The 17,753-nt window shown below is 43.7% G+C and overlaps 1 protein-coding gene across 1 annotated transcript in view; it reads left to right on the top strand.

Annotated features, from left to right (window-relative positions):
* myo1g (myosin IG) overlaps positions 1-17,753 on the top strand; it is a 419,914-nt gene that overhangs the window by 242,737 nt on the left and 159,424 nt on the right. The gene's annotated exons all lie outside the window — the stretch shown is intronic.

The raw sequence follows: 17,753 nt of genomic DNA, 5'->3' as shown, positions 1-17,753 counted from the left end.
CTTCCGGCACTGGGCTGAGTATGGCGACGTCCGAGGAGTCCTGATGGCACGGTAGCTCCTCATCCTCGTCGTCCTCCTCGTACTCGCCCTCCTCGTACTCGCCCTCCTCATCGTAGTCCTCCTGCATAGAGTAGTGGTCCTCCTCCTGCTGGTAGCTGCCGCTGGAGAGAAACGACTGGGGCGGGGGAGGAGGGGGAGAGGGCCTGGCTACCCTGGTGCTGTGGGGGCAGAGGGCCGGCACTCACAGTGGTGGTGGCTGGCCGTTGTTTACCTCGGCCCTGTGGGAGGCTAGCTCCGCTCTCCACAGGGCCCAAGGCGGGAGGTGGTGGTAGTGGGGTTCCAGCGTGGTGCCGCGAGCGTTGAGGGCCACCGCTCGTGGCAGCTGGGGTTGGGGTGGGGAGGCGGGAGTGTCGCTGCAACGCTAGACGAGCACCGCTAGCGCTGCTAGCATTAACTGCGCAGTCCTTGGCCTGGCCGTAGCGTGCTCGCAGGAATCTTTCTGAGTAGCGCGAACAGGCTCCGCAGAAGGAAACAGGGTCGGAGAGCGCGTTGAACGCATGGGCTACACCGAGGCAGGCGATACAGATGTTATGTGGGTCATCTCCGGCGATGGTGACCGAGCAGTCGGGGAGCCCGCACCGTCTCGGCGGCAGAGGGCCCTCGTAGAAAGGGACGCCTTTGGAGGAGGTCATCGTGTGGTGAAAAAGCGCTAAGCTAATGGCTCTATGCGGGGAGTTAGCTTAGGGAGGGGTGCTAAGAGCTGTGGCTGTAGCCAAACAGCTAAGCTAGTTAGTAGCTAAGTGGCTAGTCAAGCTAGGTAGCAGCTAAGGTGGCTAGTAGCCAACTCACCACGAGGCAGAAAGAGAAGTATAAGTCGATTTCCTGAGGCGAGAGAAAACCTGTGGGCGATTGATCCTAATCTCCGCTTTTAGGGTTAGAGCTGGTTTCTCTCGGGAAGGACTGGAATCGAAGAATGAAGTTGTTTAAGTTGTTTTTCAGTTTTTATAAGCGTGTGAGCCTAGTGCATCTGCCAACAGAGGAACTGAAGAGAAAGTACTACGTCACGACCGGGCCTTATATGTCCTTCTGGAAAGGGGAAGGGACGGCCGGTGACGTGACATACCCTCTTGCCCAATGAATGGGCCCCGGGAGCGTATTGTGTGTAGCTCTGTTGCATCGCCAGATGGCGCTGTTTCCCATAGTGAGTGCCTCACGACTCAGAACGACAAAGAACATGCAGACATGATGATAATGTTCTAAACATGCACATACAGTATACAGATAGCATGTGCAGTAGCAGGTATGTATATATATATATATTTTGGACTTTCTTTCTTTTTTCTCCTGCTCTTACTCTACCTTTATGCTCTTTCCTCTCCCAAAAACTATGAAATGATGGAGCGTGGACGAAAAAAACGTTACGCCTGTAAACCTGTCACACATGCTATGATGCTTGCCTGTGTTCGGTGACAGTGACAACATGGGACGTATAATGTGTACAATGGACCCTTCGCTAAGCCCCACCCACTCCACTCTGTGACTGGTGGTGCGAAGTTAGTCACACCCAGGCCTGGCAGCGCCTGGCAAACTTCGCTTCTCACCCATTGACTTGCATGTTAAATGATGGCTTTTCCCCTTAAAAATAATCGATCATTTCAGGAGCAAGAGCTTCAAAATCTCTTCTAAATCTAGTCAACAAGGCCTGCAGTAGGCTATGCACTGGACAAATGTGCATGACATTATTTCAATAAACTAAAAACATGGGAAATGTTAGAGGGAGTAATAGCCATGGATACACGACGGTCGACTGTCACGACCGTCATGGATGAACTTCAACCTGGTGTTTGCACTTTCTCCATTTATGGCCCGTACATCTACATAAACGTTCATATTTCAAATATAAAGTGCTTATCCCATGGCCATGGATGTTACATTTATGTACGGGCTCTCAGAAGTACCCGTATCATCCGTATTGTTCAATAAAAAGCATTTTAATCTGATCGGTGGCCATTTTCTCCATGCACTTTCAACTGAGCGACCCTATCGGTTTGTAGGTGTATTGCACTCTGATACATTATGAGAAAATGGGCACTGATCGGATTAAAATGCTTTTTATTTAACAATACAGAATATACGGGTACTTTTGAGAGTCCCGTGCATAATTTTAGCATCCGTTGCCATGGGGTCAGCACTTTATATTTGAAATCTGAACGTTTATATAGATGTACGGACCGTAAATGGAGAAAGTGCAAACACCAGGTTAAAGTTTATCCATGACTCTAACAGGAGTTTTCATGTACCACAGGGTAAGACTGCAGCAGGAGTAGACGAACAAATGAATTAATATACTTTAACGTGCGGAATCCGAAACAGGCAGCGCTGTGATTCTGAATTTTGTTACGATTGCGGTGATTAGTAGCCTATTATTGACACCACCTGGGCGAGTGAGTCGTGTCGTGTAACTTTCCTGACGTTAAGCTGTGTATGTGTTCAACACACCCGGACCCGGTCTAAGTGCAGATTTCAGCTTGGGAAAAGCAGCCTCCAACGGGTTTGGGTAGGTGGTTCATAGTCACCATTGCGTTATCGTGGTATTCCTATTCTTGCTATTATGTTGCAAATGATTGTGTGTGTGCGCCTGTGCGGGCGAAATAACATTGACAGCTATGGCAGGTGACGAAAGCTTGCCAGACCTATGCCAGGCTAACAACGGTTGCTAAGCTGGCATTGGACAATCGCTTTTGGGGTGGGGTTTAGCGAAGGGTCCATTCGTATCAGTAGCGGTTCTGGCCATTCTCTTACAGAGGCGGGGGGTTAGGGGGGTATTACATTAGTTTGATTTTGTTTTTGACTGTGTGTGCTGGGAAAGAAAGGTCAGTGACCTCAGTCATTGGCCTGCAGGTTGGAGGGATTCCCCATCACTGCCTGAAACACTGGTGCACAAGTGGGTCCGGACCCAAACTTGGGTCACAGGAGAATGAGATACAATAGATCTATTGTGTACAGAAGCATTAGAATGGCAAGGAAATTACACTACATGAGCCCAGATCTGGATCCATTTGGATCCATAAGGATCCATTTGGTTGCAGAGTACAATTAACACTCAGGACTTTACTGTGTAGAGCTACTGTACCACTGTCTGCATTATCTGATAACAGCGAATACCTCTGAGGATTCACGCTGCACAGCTCTGCTCATCATTTCATCAATTTCCCCCCCGCTTCTGTGACAAGGCAGAGAATGGATTTCAAAGCGAGCGTGTCCTCAGAGCTCTAACCCAGAATGTAACAGTGGCGGAAAAATGCCTGCGGTTGTTGTGCCGGTGGGACTCCAGCAGTCTGGCGGAGGCTTGCTGCGAGAGGTAAGCCTAGTTTTTTTTTAAAGCAGCTGACTGCCGTGACCCACTTCTCTGCTCCTCGCGTACATAGACGGTCACTCGTCTCCGGTTTTGTGATACGCATGCAATGAGCTGAACAGACGTGGAACAGAAGCTGGGCTTTCTCAACAGCAGATGTTTTTGTTTTTGTGATGTCGTGCTATCTGGCCCAGTGTAACCGGCGTCCTCCACCCAGAATCTCCTCTCAGAGAGATACGCCGTGCCAACCACTGAGGTGGAGTTATGGAGTTATTCATAGAAAAACAGCTCATGTTCCCCCCTGTGTTCATTCACAGGCGACACACAGTACACAGAGTAAACAAAGAAAGTGAAAAGCTAACCCTGTTGTTTTGAATCAGCTACATCCTGTACCATGCAATCCTGCGACGCAGGCCTTTTGTTGTGCAGGGTTTGTGCTAACTGCTGGGTGTGGTGGTATTACTGTACTGTAATTCGACAGAGCTGTCAGGTTGAAATGCAGCAGCTTCCACATTTTACAAAAGGATAGTAGAACAGCAAATACTGTAGGCTCAAGAGACATGGTTTAAAACCAGAGGTCTGAATGAGAGTAATAAATCTGGATAGTATGTAAACTACAGGTTGGAAACATTGCAGTGTACATAACAGCACACTGTTTTTACCCCCACATAATGCATAAAAACATTTAAATGCAGCAGACAACAGGGGTCTGAGGTTGAACAGGCTAAAATCATATTCATAGCTTTGAACAAAATCAGGTCATTTCACAATCAGAATGTTGTGTCCCAAATGTCAGACTAATCCACCCTCAGCATGACAGTGATATATATGGCCCTGCAGGCTGCAAACAGCCTGGCAGAACAGAACACCATTGATAATATTTGAGAGCGTGGTTTGCAAAGTTTGGCATTATAAAAGGACATGGCCAGCCCATTTTTGGCTTTACTTGGCACATCTCACACTTGCAGAATTGCATAATATGTGTATGGGAAATATCTGCTGATAACAAAGCATCCACTGGGTAGCCTGAACAAAATCCACTTCCACTTGTATAGACGGTAAGAAGAATAAGGATACGTTATTATGAGCATGCTGTATAAAGTCTAATACATTTGAGTGTACAGAACGTAATGCTAAATAATAAAACTATATAGAGTACTCTCAGAATTCACTCATCTGATTTTTTAACGTTCAAAATGTACATTTTGGCTATTTCAGGTTTTGTGAGTCTCCTAACAAGCCTCCCAACAGATTTGACTCTGCATATAAATACTGTACCTCTACAACTACCTCTTCTAGATTCTTGAATCCAAACTTCAAATGGCTCTCCAGAGATTGCAGCAGCAGCAGCAGCATACCCTTGAGGCTATTTTCGCTCAAGTATTCACAAATAAAAACAAATTTTCCTTTCTCTCTTGGCTCACGATGTTGCAATGTCTGTCTTCTGGCTTCAACGCAGTGTTGTTTTCTTATAATGAAACAAAGTGTGGTCAGAGCAAGTAGGTAAGGGGGAGGCATGGCATAGCTGGCAGGCAGAGTTCAGCAGCCAACATGGAGAAGTTGCGGAGTCTCTGGGGGGTAGTTAGGAGGCGGGCAGGTTTACAGCAGGTCAGGACTGGAGCTGGATGCCCAGGGCACTTACAACTGGTACCCTGCCCTGTTCACATCATTAACTGCTGTATGTTTCATTTTGCCTCAGATTGCACTGCACGATGGATGCATAGTATTTTTTGCTAAATGTGGGAAATCTGCACATTGTTGTTGTTCAGTGATATTCTATATTTTCTCAACCTTGAGGAATGAAGCTTATTATAGACGGTTAGCTCCATGCATTGGTTCCTTCATTTTCTCAAAATATTGACTTTTTCCCTCAGTTGCTGATACACAATTACACATACATTATGTTTGCTGTCAAACAATTAGATTACATTGTTTGTAGACAGTCTAATAAGGTTGTGTCCTCCCTGTCCGATCTTTAGGTGTTCAGTGGTGAAGCTGAATACAGGCTGGCTGCTTGTGTGCATGTCTTAATGTAGTGATGGTCTTCTGAATAGAAATGTTGTGTTGGCAACATTCTAGAATGAAGAGGCCATTACGTCAAAGGTGTGTGGTTATCTTGAAATAATGCATACCCTCTGGCCAATCGGAATCTTATATTCTCTGTGGCCATGGTATAATAAATTAACATTCAGTATAACAAAATATTGGTTTATACATTTCACCACTTTAGGAGGAGTAATGTGAGTGGTGATACACATTTCCAAATATTCTATTACTGCTAAGCATCATTTAATGGGGGGATACCACATATTAGCATATTCAAGTTGTTTTGCCCATAATTTGGCCAAGTAATGTTTTCTGATGAGAAATACAAGGCTGATCGTTTGAGCCAGACAAAGGCAAGTATAAACATTGTATAAAGTTCTCTGTGTCCAGATATATTCAATGGCAAAAACAAATGCTTGGTTAAGTCAGGCACTCAGCCTGATATGCATTCCTTTACCAATGGCTTTTTCATATGCTGTAAACGTTTTTTTGTCTATTTTACTGCTTCTGTTACTTGGACTTATCTCAATAAAGTATTTGCCTGAGGTCCAGCAAAGGCTTCTGGAAATGTGACTGTGATGTCAAGGCATAGAAAGTTGATGGGGATTAGTATAGTAAATGAAGGGTTTCAAATATCATAGAGCAATAAATGAAAGGAATGTGGCCACAGTTGTTCCGTAAGAATTCCAATAAATCCATCTTTGGTTTAGTTATGTTAATCATATTTTGTGGTATAAAAACATTTGCTCTACCATGAGGTAATACTATTTAGGATAGAGTAAAGACCATTGCATAGACACACCTGATAAATGGTGAACATAATATAAAACAAAAACCCTGCGTCAGCTAAATTCTCAATAGCATTTTTCTCAATAGCTAATCTTTCAAACCGCTGGACTTTCAGCGTCAAATCTCTTGTGCACACTGCCAGTACATATATGTACTCCTCTATGTATTTCACATTTTAGGAGTTAGGAGGTTTTGTTCATCATTGAACCGCTGAATGGACCTCCAAGCTCACACGGGAGGTCAAAAGGGTGTGGAGCCTGGAGCTAACTCTTTGGTGGAGTTAGCTGGTTTAGCAGAAAGTTTGAGGATCCAGTGGAGTTAGCCGGTTTTGTCAGAAGCGCTTTTTAATACTTTTCATTGGTTCAATATTTTTTAACCAACACACGGACGTAGAGGGTGTTCCATAGCACTGATTTTATGAAGAAGAAAAAAAGGCTTTTTATACCCTGCATGATGTGTTTGGCCTTCATGTAATGTTGTATGGTTGGACATTGGGCAGCGACGACTGCAGTGCTTTATGAGAGAATGGATAGTGTGTGTGGTAAAGTCCCTGCCCCCCAGGTTGTTGGTTCGAATCCACTGTGGTGCAAGGGAGGGAAGCTGGGTTGGGAGGCTCATATTGGTCATTGCATGTACTCCTACGGGCTGGGGCGGCACCTGTCAGCAGGGAGTGTTGGGCGGGAGGAGTAGGACGAAGGCTCTACATCCTTGTGAGTCAGTAGGATACAACAGCAGTGACAACACAGAAATGTGTGTGGGGAGGAATCAATGGGCATAACGACTAAACTGGGGAGAAAAAGGGGGTAAAAAATAATTGGCTACTCAAAATAAAAATACATATTTTTTTACTCATATAAAAATAGCAATTTTGATCATGTTTAATAAACAATGTTGTCTATCGATGAATGCTCGCATTACACACATTCCACACGTTGTCTGCTGGTGTTTGAGACACACATGTACAAAGAGTCACAGACACACTTTCCTTAGGAGGAGTGGAGGAAAGTTTCCTAGCGATAGACTACTGTATACCATATGGGGTCATTGGGCTGTATGCAGACAAAATACATTTACTGCACGAGCACCACCTCCATTGCCATTTGCGAAAGGGCCCCCACTCCCCTTCTCGCATCAGGGCCCCGCAATTTTGCGCTACGCCACAGGTGTTACCGGCTTTCTTGTGTACATACAGTATGGTTTATTTTGCCAGCACTCAGATATGGCGTTATTAGCTTTTCCATGTTTTGAAGTCAAGTCTGATGCACAGTAAAATCCTGAGTGTTAATTTGACCCTCATGGGACTCTTCTTGTATATTTGGGTCCGTGGTTGTTTTCATGTGTACACTCTCAGAGTCAATAAAGACTCAGGGTTTTACAGTGCGGGTTTGATTCCACTCTATCACCTTGTATTTCTTTCCAGCCCAGTTGTTGACCAAACATTACATCAATATTTTCACTGAATAAGATACAAAATTGCTATGTGCCACGTGCCAAAGAGTACAATAGCTTGACAGCAGTTATTTAAGGTCAAAGTACAGAGCTTAACAGTATTTGGGAATACAAATAGAAGTATGTAAACTTGACAGAATTAAGCGGAACTACAATTTCCAGTAGGGCGTGGTAGTTTATTTTCTGGTGGAAAATGTGTCTTGGTATCAATACACACTGTGAGATGGGTCTAAACAAAGAAAGAAAACAGAACAGGAATAAGTAGTGGGGTACATACTGTACTCGTCCCACACCACAGACTTTTAGATTTTTGGTGCACCAAACCTCCAACCTCAAAAATCTTATGTTGTCGGTTGCCATGCTGCTGTCCATGTTGACCTTTACATTTAGCCGTCTCCACTGGCAACCCGCAGAAAAATGTGGCAAATTAAGAGTTTCATGCCAACAGGCATAAAGAGAATCTAGTTGTAATTATCTACAGTATATATGCTATAAATATCCCACTGGCCTCTGTGGATCTATATGTGTAAAGCGTAGCCTGCAGTGTTTAGTGATTGACTCTGACTGCATTGGAACATGGCACTGAGGCAAAAACCACTCCGGATGGCTGGGGGTAGTAAGTGAATTAAAATGCTCACCACAAGTTGGCTGGCCCTGTGTATGTGCTTGCGTGCGTTTGTATGTGCGTGCGTGCGTGCGTGTGTGTTTAGTTTCTGGCGAGGGTAAATACTCCTACAGAGAGGTTTATGTCATCTATTTGTTCTCAGATTCACGCTGATACAACTTTGCATCAGTCATACCAGGGATGTCCCTCATTTCACCATCAAAATGCTCCACCCACCGTCATCATCAGTCCTGGTGGTGAGCCAAATACTCATCCCATTCATCCCCACAGCGACCAGGCAGAGGACTGCGTGTCTTAACAACAACGACCACGACCTCAAGACAATCAAAACAGTCAGACCGTTCCTCAAGAGCCACAATTAGATTTGTAGTGTTTTGCTCCAGACTTGGTCTTGGGCAATAGTCTTTCTCTCTCGCTCCACTCCTCCAGTCCAGACTACACCCTGCTATGAGTTCATTAAGAGCCTAGCCACACTACACCCATTCATCTCAATCACCAGGGTATGCAGGAAACCAGAGCCCCGTTTCCACCGTGGACCGCCAGCCATACCCGAGGAGACAGACCCACACAATGAACCCAGCACGGATGGCTTGCATTGTTTCATTGCTTTCCCTCTGAACATTCTCAGATATTTGTCCGAGACCTTTTTTTGCAAGTTGTTTTGTCTTTTGGTAAAATTAAGGACATTTTTTGCACACATACAGGTGTGAACCATAGACTGTAAAAAGACATGGACAAAGTTACGCCAATAGACTCTACAGACCGTAAATGAAGCCTATTTTTCAGCTATTTCAAATCCGCCATCTTTCTATATTGCGCCATATCGCGTCATATCCTATGCACACGGAAATGAATTATATTGGTTTGGACTAGAGCAGGGGTGGGGAATGAATGCTATTGGTTGTGTAGCTTGTCAATCATATCATCACAAGGTAGCCACGCCCCTCCTACACCATACCCTTTATCATCAATTTTAAAATAAATGAGACCATAATTTATTGGAAGAAGACTTTAAACTAGTGACTGAAAGTGTTTATGACAATGTTTATTAAGGTAATAAAATCAAGTCTAAAATTCGGCAAAAACGGAGCACAGGTCTCCGCCAGGTCAGGTAGGTTATTGTGGGCCAGCAATTTTCGGAATTCGTCAATCAGAATGGAATATGAAAAATCCGACGGATCCGTCTTGATCACTTGACTATAGAGATAGTGTACCGATTCACGTGATGTTTGTAATATAAAGTAATAGTAATATAAAAATCGGCCTCCTGGTGGCCCTATAATAGGGCAATGTTAAAAGGGTGGCATTTGTTCCTCAATGTTGTGCAAATGTGCGTGCAAAGTTTGAAATCGGACGCTGCGTTCATGATTTGCAGCATGTTGTTCAAAACAGGCCACTCCCTCAAACTTAGGTCAATCTTAGCCAATCAGGATGGAATTTGAAAAATCTATCAATAAGTGTGTTTTACATAAGTCAGTCTCCCGGTGGCGCTATAAAAGGCAGACGTGATAAATGCACGGCAAACGTTTTTCTTTGGCCTCTAGCGAGTGTGCATACAAAGTTTTACACAGATCGGTGCAGTTATAGGTAAAAACACGAATCGGCCTGTTATTGCGCCACCACAAGGCTGGTTTGAAAAAAATCTTCCTCTGCCTAGTGGGAATGTGCGTGCAAAATTTCACGGCAATCGCACGCTGTGTTCATGATTTCTGGCATTTTGTTCAAAACGGAGCACTCCTGCAAACTTTGGAAGCCAATCGTAGCCAATTAGGATGGAATATGAAAAATCTGAAAGACCCGTTTCGTTTAAGGACTATAGAGATACCAATTTGCGTGATGTTTGGACAAAATCTGTAGGAGTACTGTCAAAAAAATGTTTAGCAAAAAGCAGCCTCCTGGTAGCGCTATAACAGGCCCATGTGAAAGAGTTGGGGCAACGGTGCCGGAGATTAGCTGTACACAGACAGAATGACACACACACACACACACACACACACACACACACACACGCACACACACGGATGGACGGACGGCAAAACATACTCTCTCGCCATGCCTTTCGGCCTGGCGGAGACAAAAAGCTGTGGGATAAGAGGGAACATGAGAGGGCTTGATAAATAAATGGAGAAGGAGAGAAGGTTAACGTGCACAGTGCAGTCAAAACAATCTAAATGTAGGTCACTTGGCATTGGGCCGTTTGTCTCACAAGAACATAGTGAGTACAGGACTGGAGGTGAGAGACCGGGAGAGATGGACCTTGCATTTAGTTTTCTTCCCTTCTTTTGTTTCTGCTGCATGTGCACGCACATGTGTGCGCATGCATGTCTTTGTGAGCATGTGTGCTCATATCTGTCTGTGTAGTTGGCCACTGGTTGTCAATGCCCAGCAGGATGCAAAATGTGCAAGAGTTTAAACACTTAGGCCCTATTTATAGCCGGTCTACAAGCTTGTGAGCCTGTAGCACGGCTATTTAAAAAAAAAATGGGGTCCCTGGCACAAAATATTTTCAAATGGGGGTCCGCTGCCTAATGCAATTAGGGTGTCCTTGACATGAAAATGTTTGCGGACCACTGTAGTAGGCCTATGTTCGAAGACCAGAGGCACTTTCTGTCTTTTCTGTCTGCACCAGCTAGCTTCGCAGTTGGGGGGGGCTTGCCTCATTTATAGCCGCCAGTTCGTAGAATTCCCACCCGCGTTGCCTCTGCCCACAGAGCACAAAGGATGGATGGATCCTCTCCATAAATAACCAACAGAGCCTAGCCAAAAACCGCTATGTTTTTCTCTCTGCGCTTTGTTTCCAAGCTCTGAACGGACCCTCTCCAAACGTAGCTGTCCAAACGCTCTGGCTCTGTCACCCATGCAGATGATTCTCTGGTATACATTTAAGTAAGGGGAGCCAAAAATAAAAGAACGGAAATCTGCGAAGAAGAGACAATCTGCGCTGTGGGACAAAATGTGGTGTCAAAACATGTTGACATCTACTGTATGCCATTGTGTATTTAAGAAAAAAATAAAAGAAATGAGACTGATTATCTCACTCCATGAATTCAGACAGTGTTGCTCATACGGAAACATCATCAAATAATTTGAGAGCAAAACACGCACGCACGCACGCACGTACGCACGCACGCACGCACGCACGCACGCACGCACGCACGCACGCACGCACGCACGCACGCACGCACGCACGCACGCACGCACGCACGCACGCACGCACGCACGCACGCACGCACGCACGCACGCACGCACGCACGCACGCACGCACGCACACACACACACACACACACACACACACACACACACACACACACACACACACACACACACACACACACACACACACACACACACACACACACACACACACACACACACACACACACACACACACACACACACACCACCCCCTCATAGTCTCCAGATCAGCTTAAAGTGTCTCGTTTCACTCAGTGTTGCTCTGACAATGGCACTGGCTCAAAGCACCTTCGGGATTAGTGGCCTCATTAGACCTATGTGTACTCTCTAGCTCTCACTCTTTCGCTCTCACACGCACACGCACACATGCACGCACGCTGCACGCACACACACCTTTCAATCAGACACAGGGATGGAGGGGGTCGGGACACAGTCTGTCACTTTGCCAACCAGAGCGCTTATCAGGGTAGGGACCAGGACCTAGGCTGTCTACCTGCAGCAGACGTGTCACATCAGGTCATTATCAGACATCACCGGCGAATTACAACCGCGCTCCATATCCTCAACACATCCTTGTCAGAGAGATAGTGCTCAATCACAACAAGGATTCTTTGATGAAATGACTCATGATGGGATTTGAGTGATACCTACAGTATACGTGACTCTGTGTTAAACAGACTCTGAGATGCTATTGGTTATAAGGATTAAATGGTATAGTGACTCTGTGTTTGATGGAATTAATGCTATTGGGGCGAGACTTGGGCCTTCTGTATCAAATGTATTCCTCAGTGTTAATTCAACTCTGAGCCAGTCTGAGGGTGTACGATTACGGGTCAATTTGGTTACATTTGTATACTCTCAGAGTTACAAATGGATAAATTATCACTGAGGAATGGTTTAAAAAAAAATTATATAAGAATTCTCTGTTCTCGGCTCCGTATATAAAGCTCGACCTTATGCGCTTCTCTGTAGCCTGAATTTTAAAACTCTACTTGACGTATTATCCTGCAGTAGCTGGTGACAGAATGATGAACAGTTGGCTCTGCACCACAAAGCAAGACCAATCCAGAAGTGAGTAACCCACAAGGGAAGGTGTGCAGTTGCAATGTACAATGAATGAACAAGGGGGGAGGGAGGGGAGGGGAAGGAGGGGGGAGGGGAGGTTGCAACAGGGTGAACATTGAATTCTACCTTTAGAACAGGATTGCCCTGGTATCCAGTTAGCGTAATTCACATTCAGTGTGAATGTTTACGTGTGCTGTGCAGCGCAGCACAATCAAACTCTAATGTAGACTTTTATTGCCTTGTTTTCGGAGGCCATGGATCATTTATACCACCGCCAAGTTGAAGGCCAAATAAAGGAAAGCCTTTAGCCCAGGACAAGGCACCATTCAATGCATTGAATTACAGCTGTGATAATCCAACCCTAAATGAAAATCCTTCACATTAGTGAGGTTGTTCAAGCTAAGGCTACAGAGCCCCACAGACATCCATGTTTTTCTCTGATCTGACACTAATTTGGTTAATGATGCAGAAGGCAATCCATTTCATTGATTGAGGATATTTTCCTTGTGAGCACGGTGACAAAGAAAATTAAGCATACCACATTAGGCTCAATGAGTGGAGTTTTCAATGGAGGTACTTGGAAATGCAATGAATTGAACATTCTAATGGAAATTTAGGATCCTTATTCCAAAAGCAATAAAGAAAATATAGCATTAATGAATGCACAAAGTGTCTTCGACTCAGTTTGCCTCGAGATTGATCCAGAATTCCTTGACACTACCAACACTTGACTCCTCTGCTATACAATGAGATAAGAAAAGAAAAATGGCTGAGACTAGGAGCCTGCAGTTTATACGCAGAGAGCAACGGTGAGAGTAAGAAATACTCCGATTTCAAAAAGCGAAGAAAAAGTAAACAACTCTGAGGTTGAGAGAGGATCAGACTGGTCCCAGTTGTGTAATTACAAACCACATGTTGTCTGTTCTGCTCTGTCTCAGCACATAGGCTAGACGTGTACATATGCTGTGTACCGCATGTCTGGCCTCTCGACATTCTACAAAAACTCTCTCTGACGCCATCGTTGCTTAAGGCGCGTCTATTCACAGCTTGACACAACTCATAGGCATTCTAGATTGCCACCGAAACATAGTGACCCCGATTGTTTGCTGGAGTCATAACTTCTCACGTGTGTGTGTGTGTGTGTGTGTGTGTGTGTGTGTGTGTGTGTGTGTGTGTGTGTGTGTGCGTGTGCGTGTGTGCGTGTGCGCGCGCGCGTTGCGTTCTATTCTTCCGCTGCCAAGCCACAAGGCCACGGAAGGTCACTGGGCACAAAGACGGAAACATTGCGGAGGGATAGGGGGCTAGCCTGTCTAAAAAGCCCCAGCAATGGAGGAAGGCAGCGATGGGTTGGGGGTGCGTTAGTGTGTGAGGAGGGGTGGGGGGGGGTGGGCCATAAATCTGCCTGAGCCTGTTTGCGAGAGTGTGAGGGACACTCATTCACAGGGGCCAGGAGTCGCTGAGGGGCCACGTCTAGCCTCATGGCCTTGCACAGAGGAGCTGTTGTGGTGCTCCTCTCTGCCTGGACATCCTGCCTCTATCAGTCCTAGGTACTGAAAGTATAAAAATGGGCCCTTATGGGTCCATTTTTACATTGCACAGTTAAGCTAACACTCATTTTGCTGTGTATATGGCGGCGAGGATCCCCAACTCAAGCTGACTTGCCTGGATTCACAGACCCCTGTGAGTGTCTCCTTATGGAAGACGTATGGCCTGTCTGCCCTCTTGTTAAAAAGCGGTTCAGAGGGGGGCGCTTATGTAACCCGAATATCACAGACACCTGGCAGAGATGAAACATGAAAGGAAGGCGACTCATTTTTCACTCAGACTATTACCAGCTATTTCCGTGCTGAAATGTGTGGGATAATAACGAGAGTGCCACTTTAACCTCTATACTTTTTTTGTGCAGCGAATAGCTAAAATAGACGATCTACAAGCTCACAACACGGCACATCACGATGCATTGTGAGCTTGTGGATCAGCTATTTAAAAAAATTACAAACATTTTGAAAATGTTTGAAGATTTGGGGGGGAAAAAAGGTTTTTGACATGCCCAAAATGGGGACGCCAGGGTCAAAGTGGTTTCTACAGTAGATGTGAGACCAACAGACACCATGGGAATGCTGACAGTTGTCATGGTGACATGGCATTCAGAAGGCTGTGAGCCTAAATGGCCAACACAAATCTTTCATTCACCGCTATTGTTTGACTTCTCCACAGACATTTCAAATAGAGGATTTGGTCCGTTACTGAAACCAGCAAACCCACTATAGACTACTTTGTAATGCAGGACCTCCAGGAAAGAGGCACTGAAAGATTTCTCACAGTGACCAAGACCAGGATAGTCGTGGTACAGTAATGCATCAGTAGATACAGCATGCACTAAAACTGGATACATTGCATGTAAGTCATCGACAGAGATCACTGGCTAATTACCCACTCGATCCAGCCAAATATTGTGTAGAGGAGATAAACAGGCTGTTTTGGCCTGTTTTACATTGTTTTCGTCTCAGTGCTGATAACAAAAGCAGGAGGAAAATGAGGTGCGTTTGTCATAGGAAACAGGTGCACATGTAGACAAAATCACGTGCCATAGCACGAGAAGAATACTCGTGTAACCCAGTTGCGGACCAAAGAATGGGCTCCAGCTGGGCATGGTGTACATTACACAAATGACTGTTTTGAGTGCCTCACCGAGAGGCATTCATCTAAGGATATGACTGTTTCACTAGGGACAATGAGCAGTTAGGGTCTCTCTGATTGTGATAAATGAGCTTACACAAATTAGTGGAGCATATGGAAATGCATGGGAGTTGGGATAATTAGAGGTATTTTTTCCGGTATTTCGAGTCAGCTTGTGATAGTGAAGACAGTGACGACAACAACAACAACTATACACAACTGTAAGAGTTATGTTACACTGCAAAAAACAAAGAGTGTTGAATTTAACATAATGTACATATGGAACCATATGGACCAGTAATGGTCCATTTGGTTCCATTTGTACACTCTCTGAGTTAAATTAACTTATGACAATGCATGGAACAGTTTTCTGTAAAGCAGGCTGTAGTTAGTCAGTATGCAGATCTTCACCACAACATCTAGTGCTTTGTCTGTACTATATGTACATAGCTATGAGCATATAAGCATTTTTTCCTGACTGTAAAGACATAAAGACCTTCCTGTCAGTTTCACAACTCATAGATGCTGCAAAGGGGTGTAGTTTCTCACCTCTTCTACCATACATATTACACAACATACCTACATCCGCATTGGCTGCACTCTGCACTCAAGACAGGGTGAGTTTCCTTCTGTCTTATTAAAACACTGCTTCTAGCTATCTAAAAAATATCATAAAAAGGTTCACAACTGTACTGCAGGTTGACTTCATGCTTCACTTCTCCACAGACATATTACAAATAGAGGATGTGTGCCACTACTGAAACCACTAGACAAATGTTAAGTGTTCAAAGAGTGTTGTTTTTTTAAAGGCAGTATTTATTTTGGTAACAATATCAAACTCCTGTATGTTACTGACAACAGGTGCGTTTTGTTAACATGAAGAAACTAAACTAAACTAAACTTAAAGTAGCACTATGTAACTTTTTTTAAATTAATACAATTAAAGTTTGTCCAATCTGTATGGTAGAGTATGGTAAATACAATATAACTTATACAATTGGGGTGGTTGTATTTTGTCTCTCTGTTCTTCTATTGAGACATTTAGATCATGTCAAAGGTCATGTCTCACCTAGGCACAGGATCTGACACGAATTTTGACCTGAGCAAATAGGCATGCTCTATTAGCTCAATGGTAAAAATGTCAGCACGCAGGAAACCGGTTTCAAATCCGGGGTAGAAGAGGAAAGTTACATAGTGCAGCTTTAAATTGTACTCAATGGACACTTGAAGATTTCTATGACTATTGCAGATGCAGGTCTTTTGTGTTTGGAAAAGCCTTATATATTTAAAGATTTTATGTTGAAAGTGGATAAAAATGTATTCATCGTGTCAATTTAAATATTTTGTGTTCTGTCAAATTCTGTCAAGTTCAAAGTGAACAAAGTAACAGCAGGAGCTAGTTCTGTGCATTTTTAGGAGAACAGAAAGTTTCCATACTCACGAAAGTATAAATATAATTCCTTAGGTTACAAGTACTCATGAAAGTATACAAAGTATTCCTTTGATTGATTGAATACTTTATTAATCAGAAATGTAAAGAGCAAAGGTACAGTCAGACATTAAGGCCATTGTGGTCTTAGTGAAGTTCGTGACATGCAGCAGGTTTTGTGATCATGGTGGTCGCAATTCTCCAAAGCCCTATAAAAACAAGTTTACATGTTCACCCTCCCTAGAATGCCTGCTACATTGCATAGGATTTTGATGTGGCAGTCATGTGATTGGGGTAAACCAGACAATACGGTATAGATAAACTTGAAACTTGAATTAGAATTTACTTATTTTTTCATCATTTATTTTTAGATTTTTCAGAGAAACAATTAGACAAAGACAAAGGCTATACAAGACGAGGTGCATACAAGTAACATAACATAATCGTAAAAGGGTGAGACACAATCATAGAATTACTTCTGTGGATCTACTTTAATAAATTATCCCCCAAACTTTATTAGTAAGGCTATCTATTTCTTTGTGCCTGAGGAAAACTCCCTTCAGTTGAATGTATTATTTATTTCCTTTTTTATCAAACTTCCATAACACAATCCTAATAAATAAAGTAAATGGGCCATCATGCTTGCTAAATGTGGGTGGAGATTGCAAATTAGATTTTAAACATACGGAAGGAAGTCACCATGTTTCTTTACTGGTAGACTAGCAGTACTTCCTTTGTAGCCTGTCTAGTCTGAAAAATAAGCATGTGCATGTTTCACATACATTCAATCAAAACATAATAATCAGTAATCACTAAAACCATAACCTAGGATAAAGAGTGAGAATATATATAGGTTATGTAAAGAACTAGGCAAAGAAAAAAAAATTTATTTGTATATATTATAATAATTATTGTGGTGTAAATATCTTTAAAATTAACTGCTGCATGTGGCAATGACATCATATTTAAAGTAGGGGAGGGGACAACATATTGTTTTTACCAATAAGAACCACGTCATGCAAATGAGCTAAAAGTCCGTCATAGTAAAGTGTAATGTCTGCAGTGTTGCCATGTCGGTTTTTTATTAAGCGACTTTGGCTTCTTTTTTTGTAAAGTTGCTT

The sequence above is a fragment of the Gymnoscopelus braueri genome (assembly GCF_963280865.1).
Source record: "Gymnoscopelus braueri genome assembly, chromosome: 11".
Taxonomy (NCBI): Eukaryota; Metazoa; Chordata; class Actinopteri; order Myctophiformes; family Myctophidae; genus Gymnoscopelus; species Gymnoscopelus braueri.
Note: the sequence above shows the minus strand (reverse complement) of the source record. Positions and strands in the feature narration are given on the sequence as shown.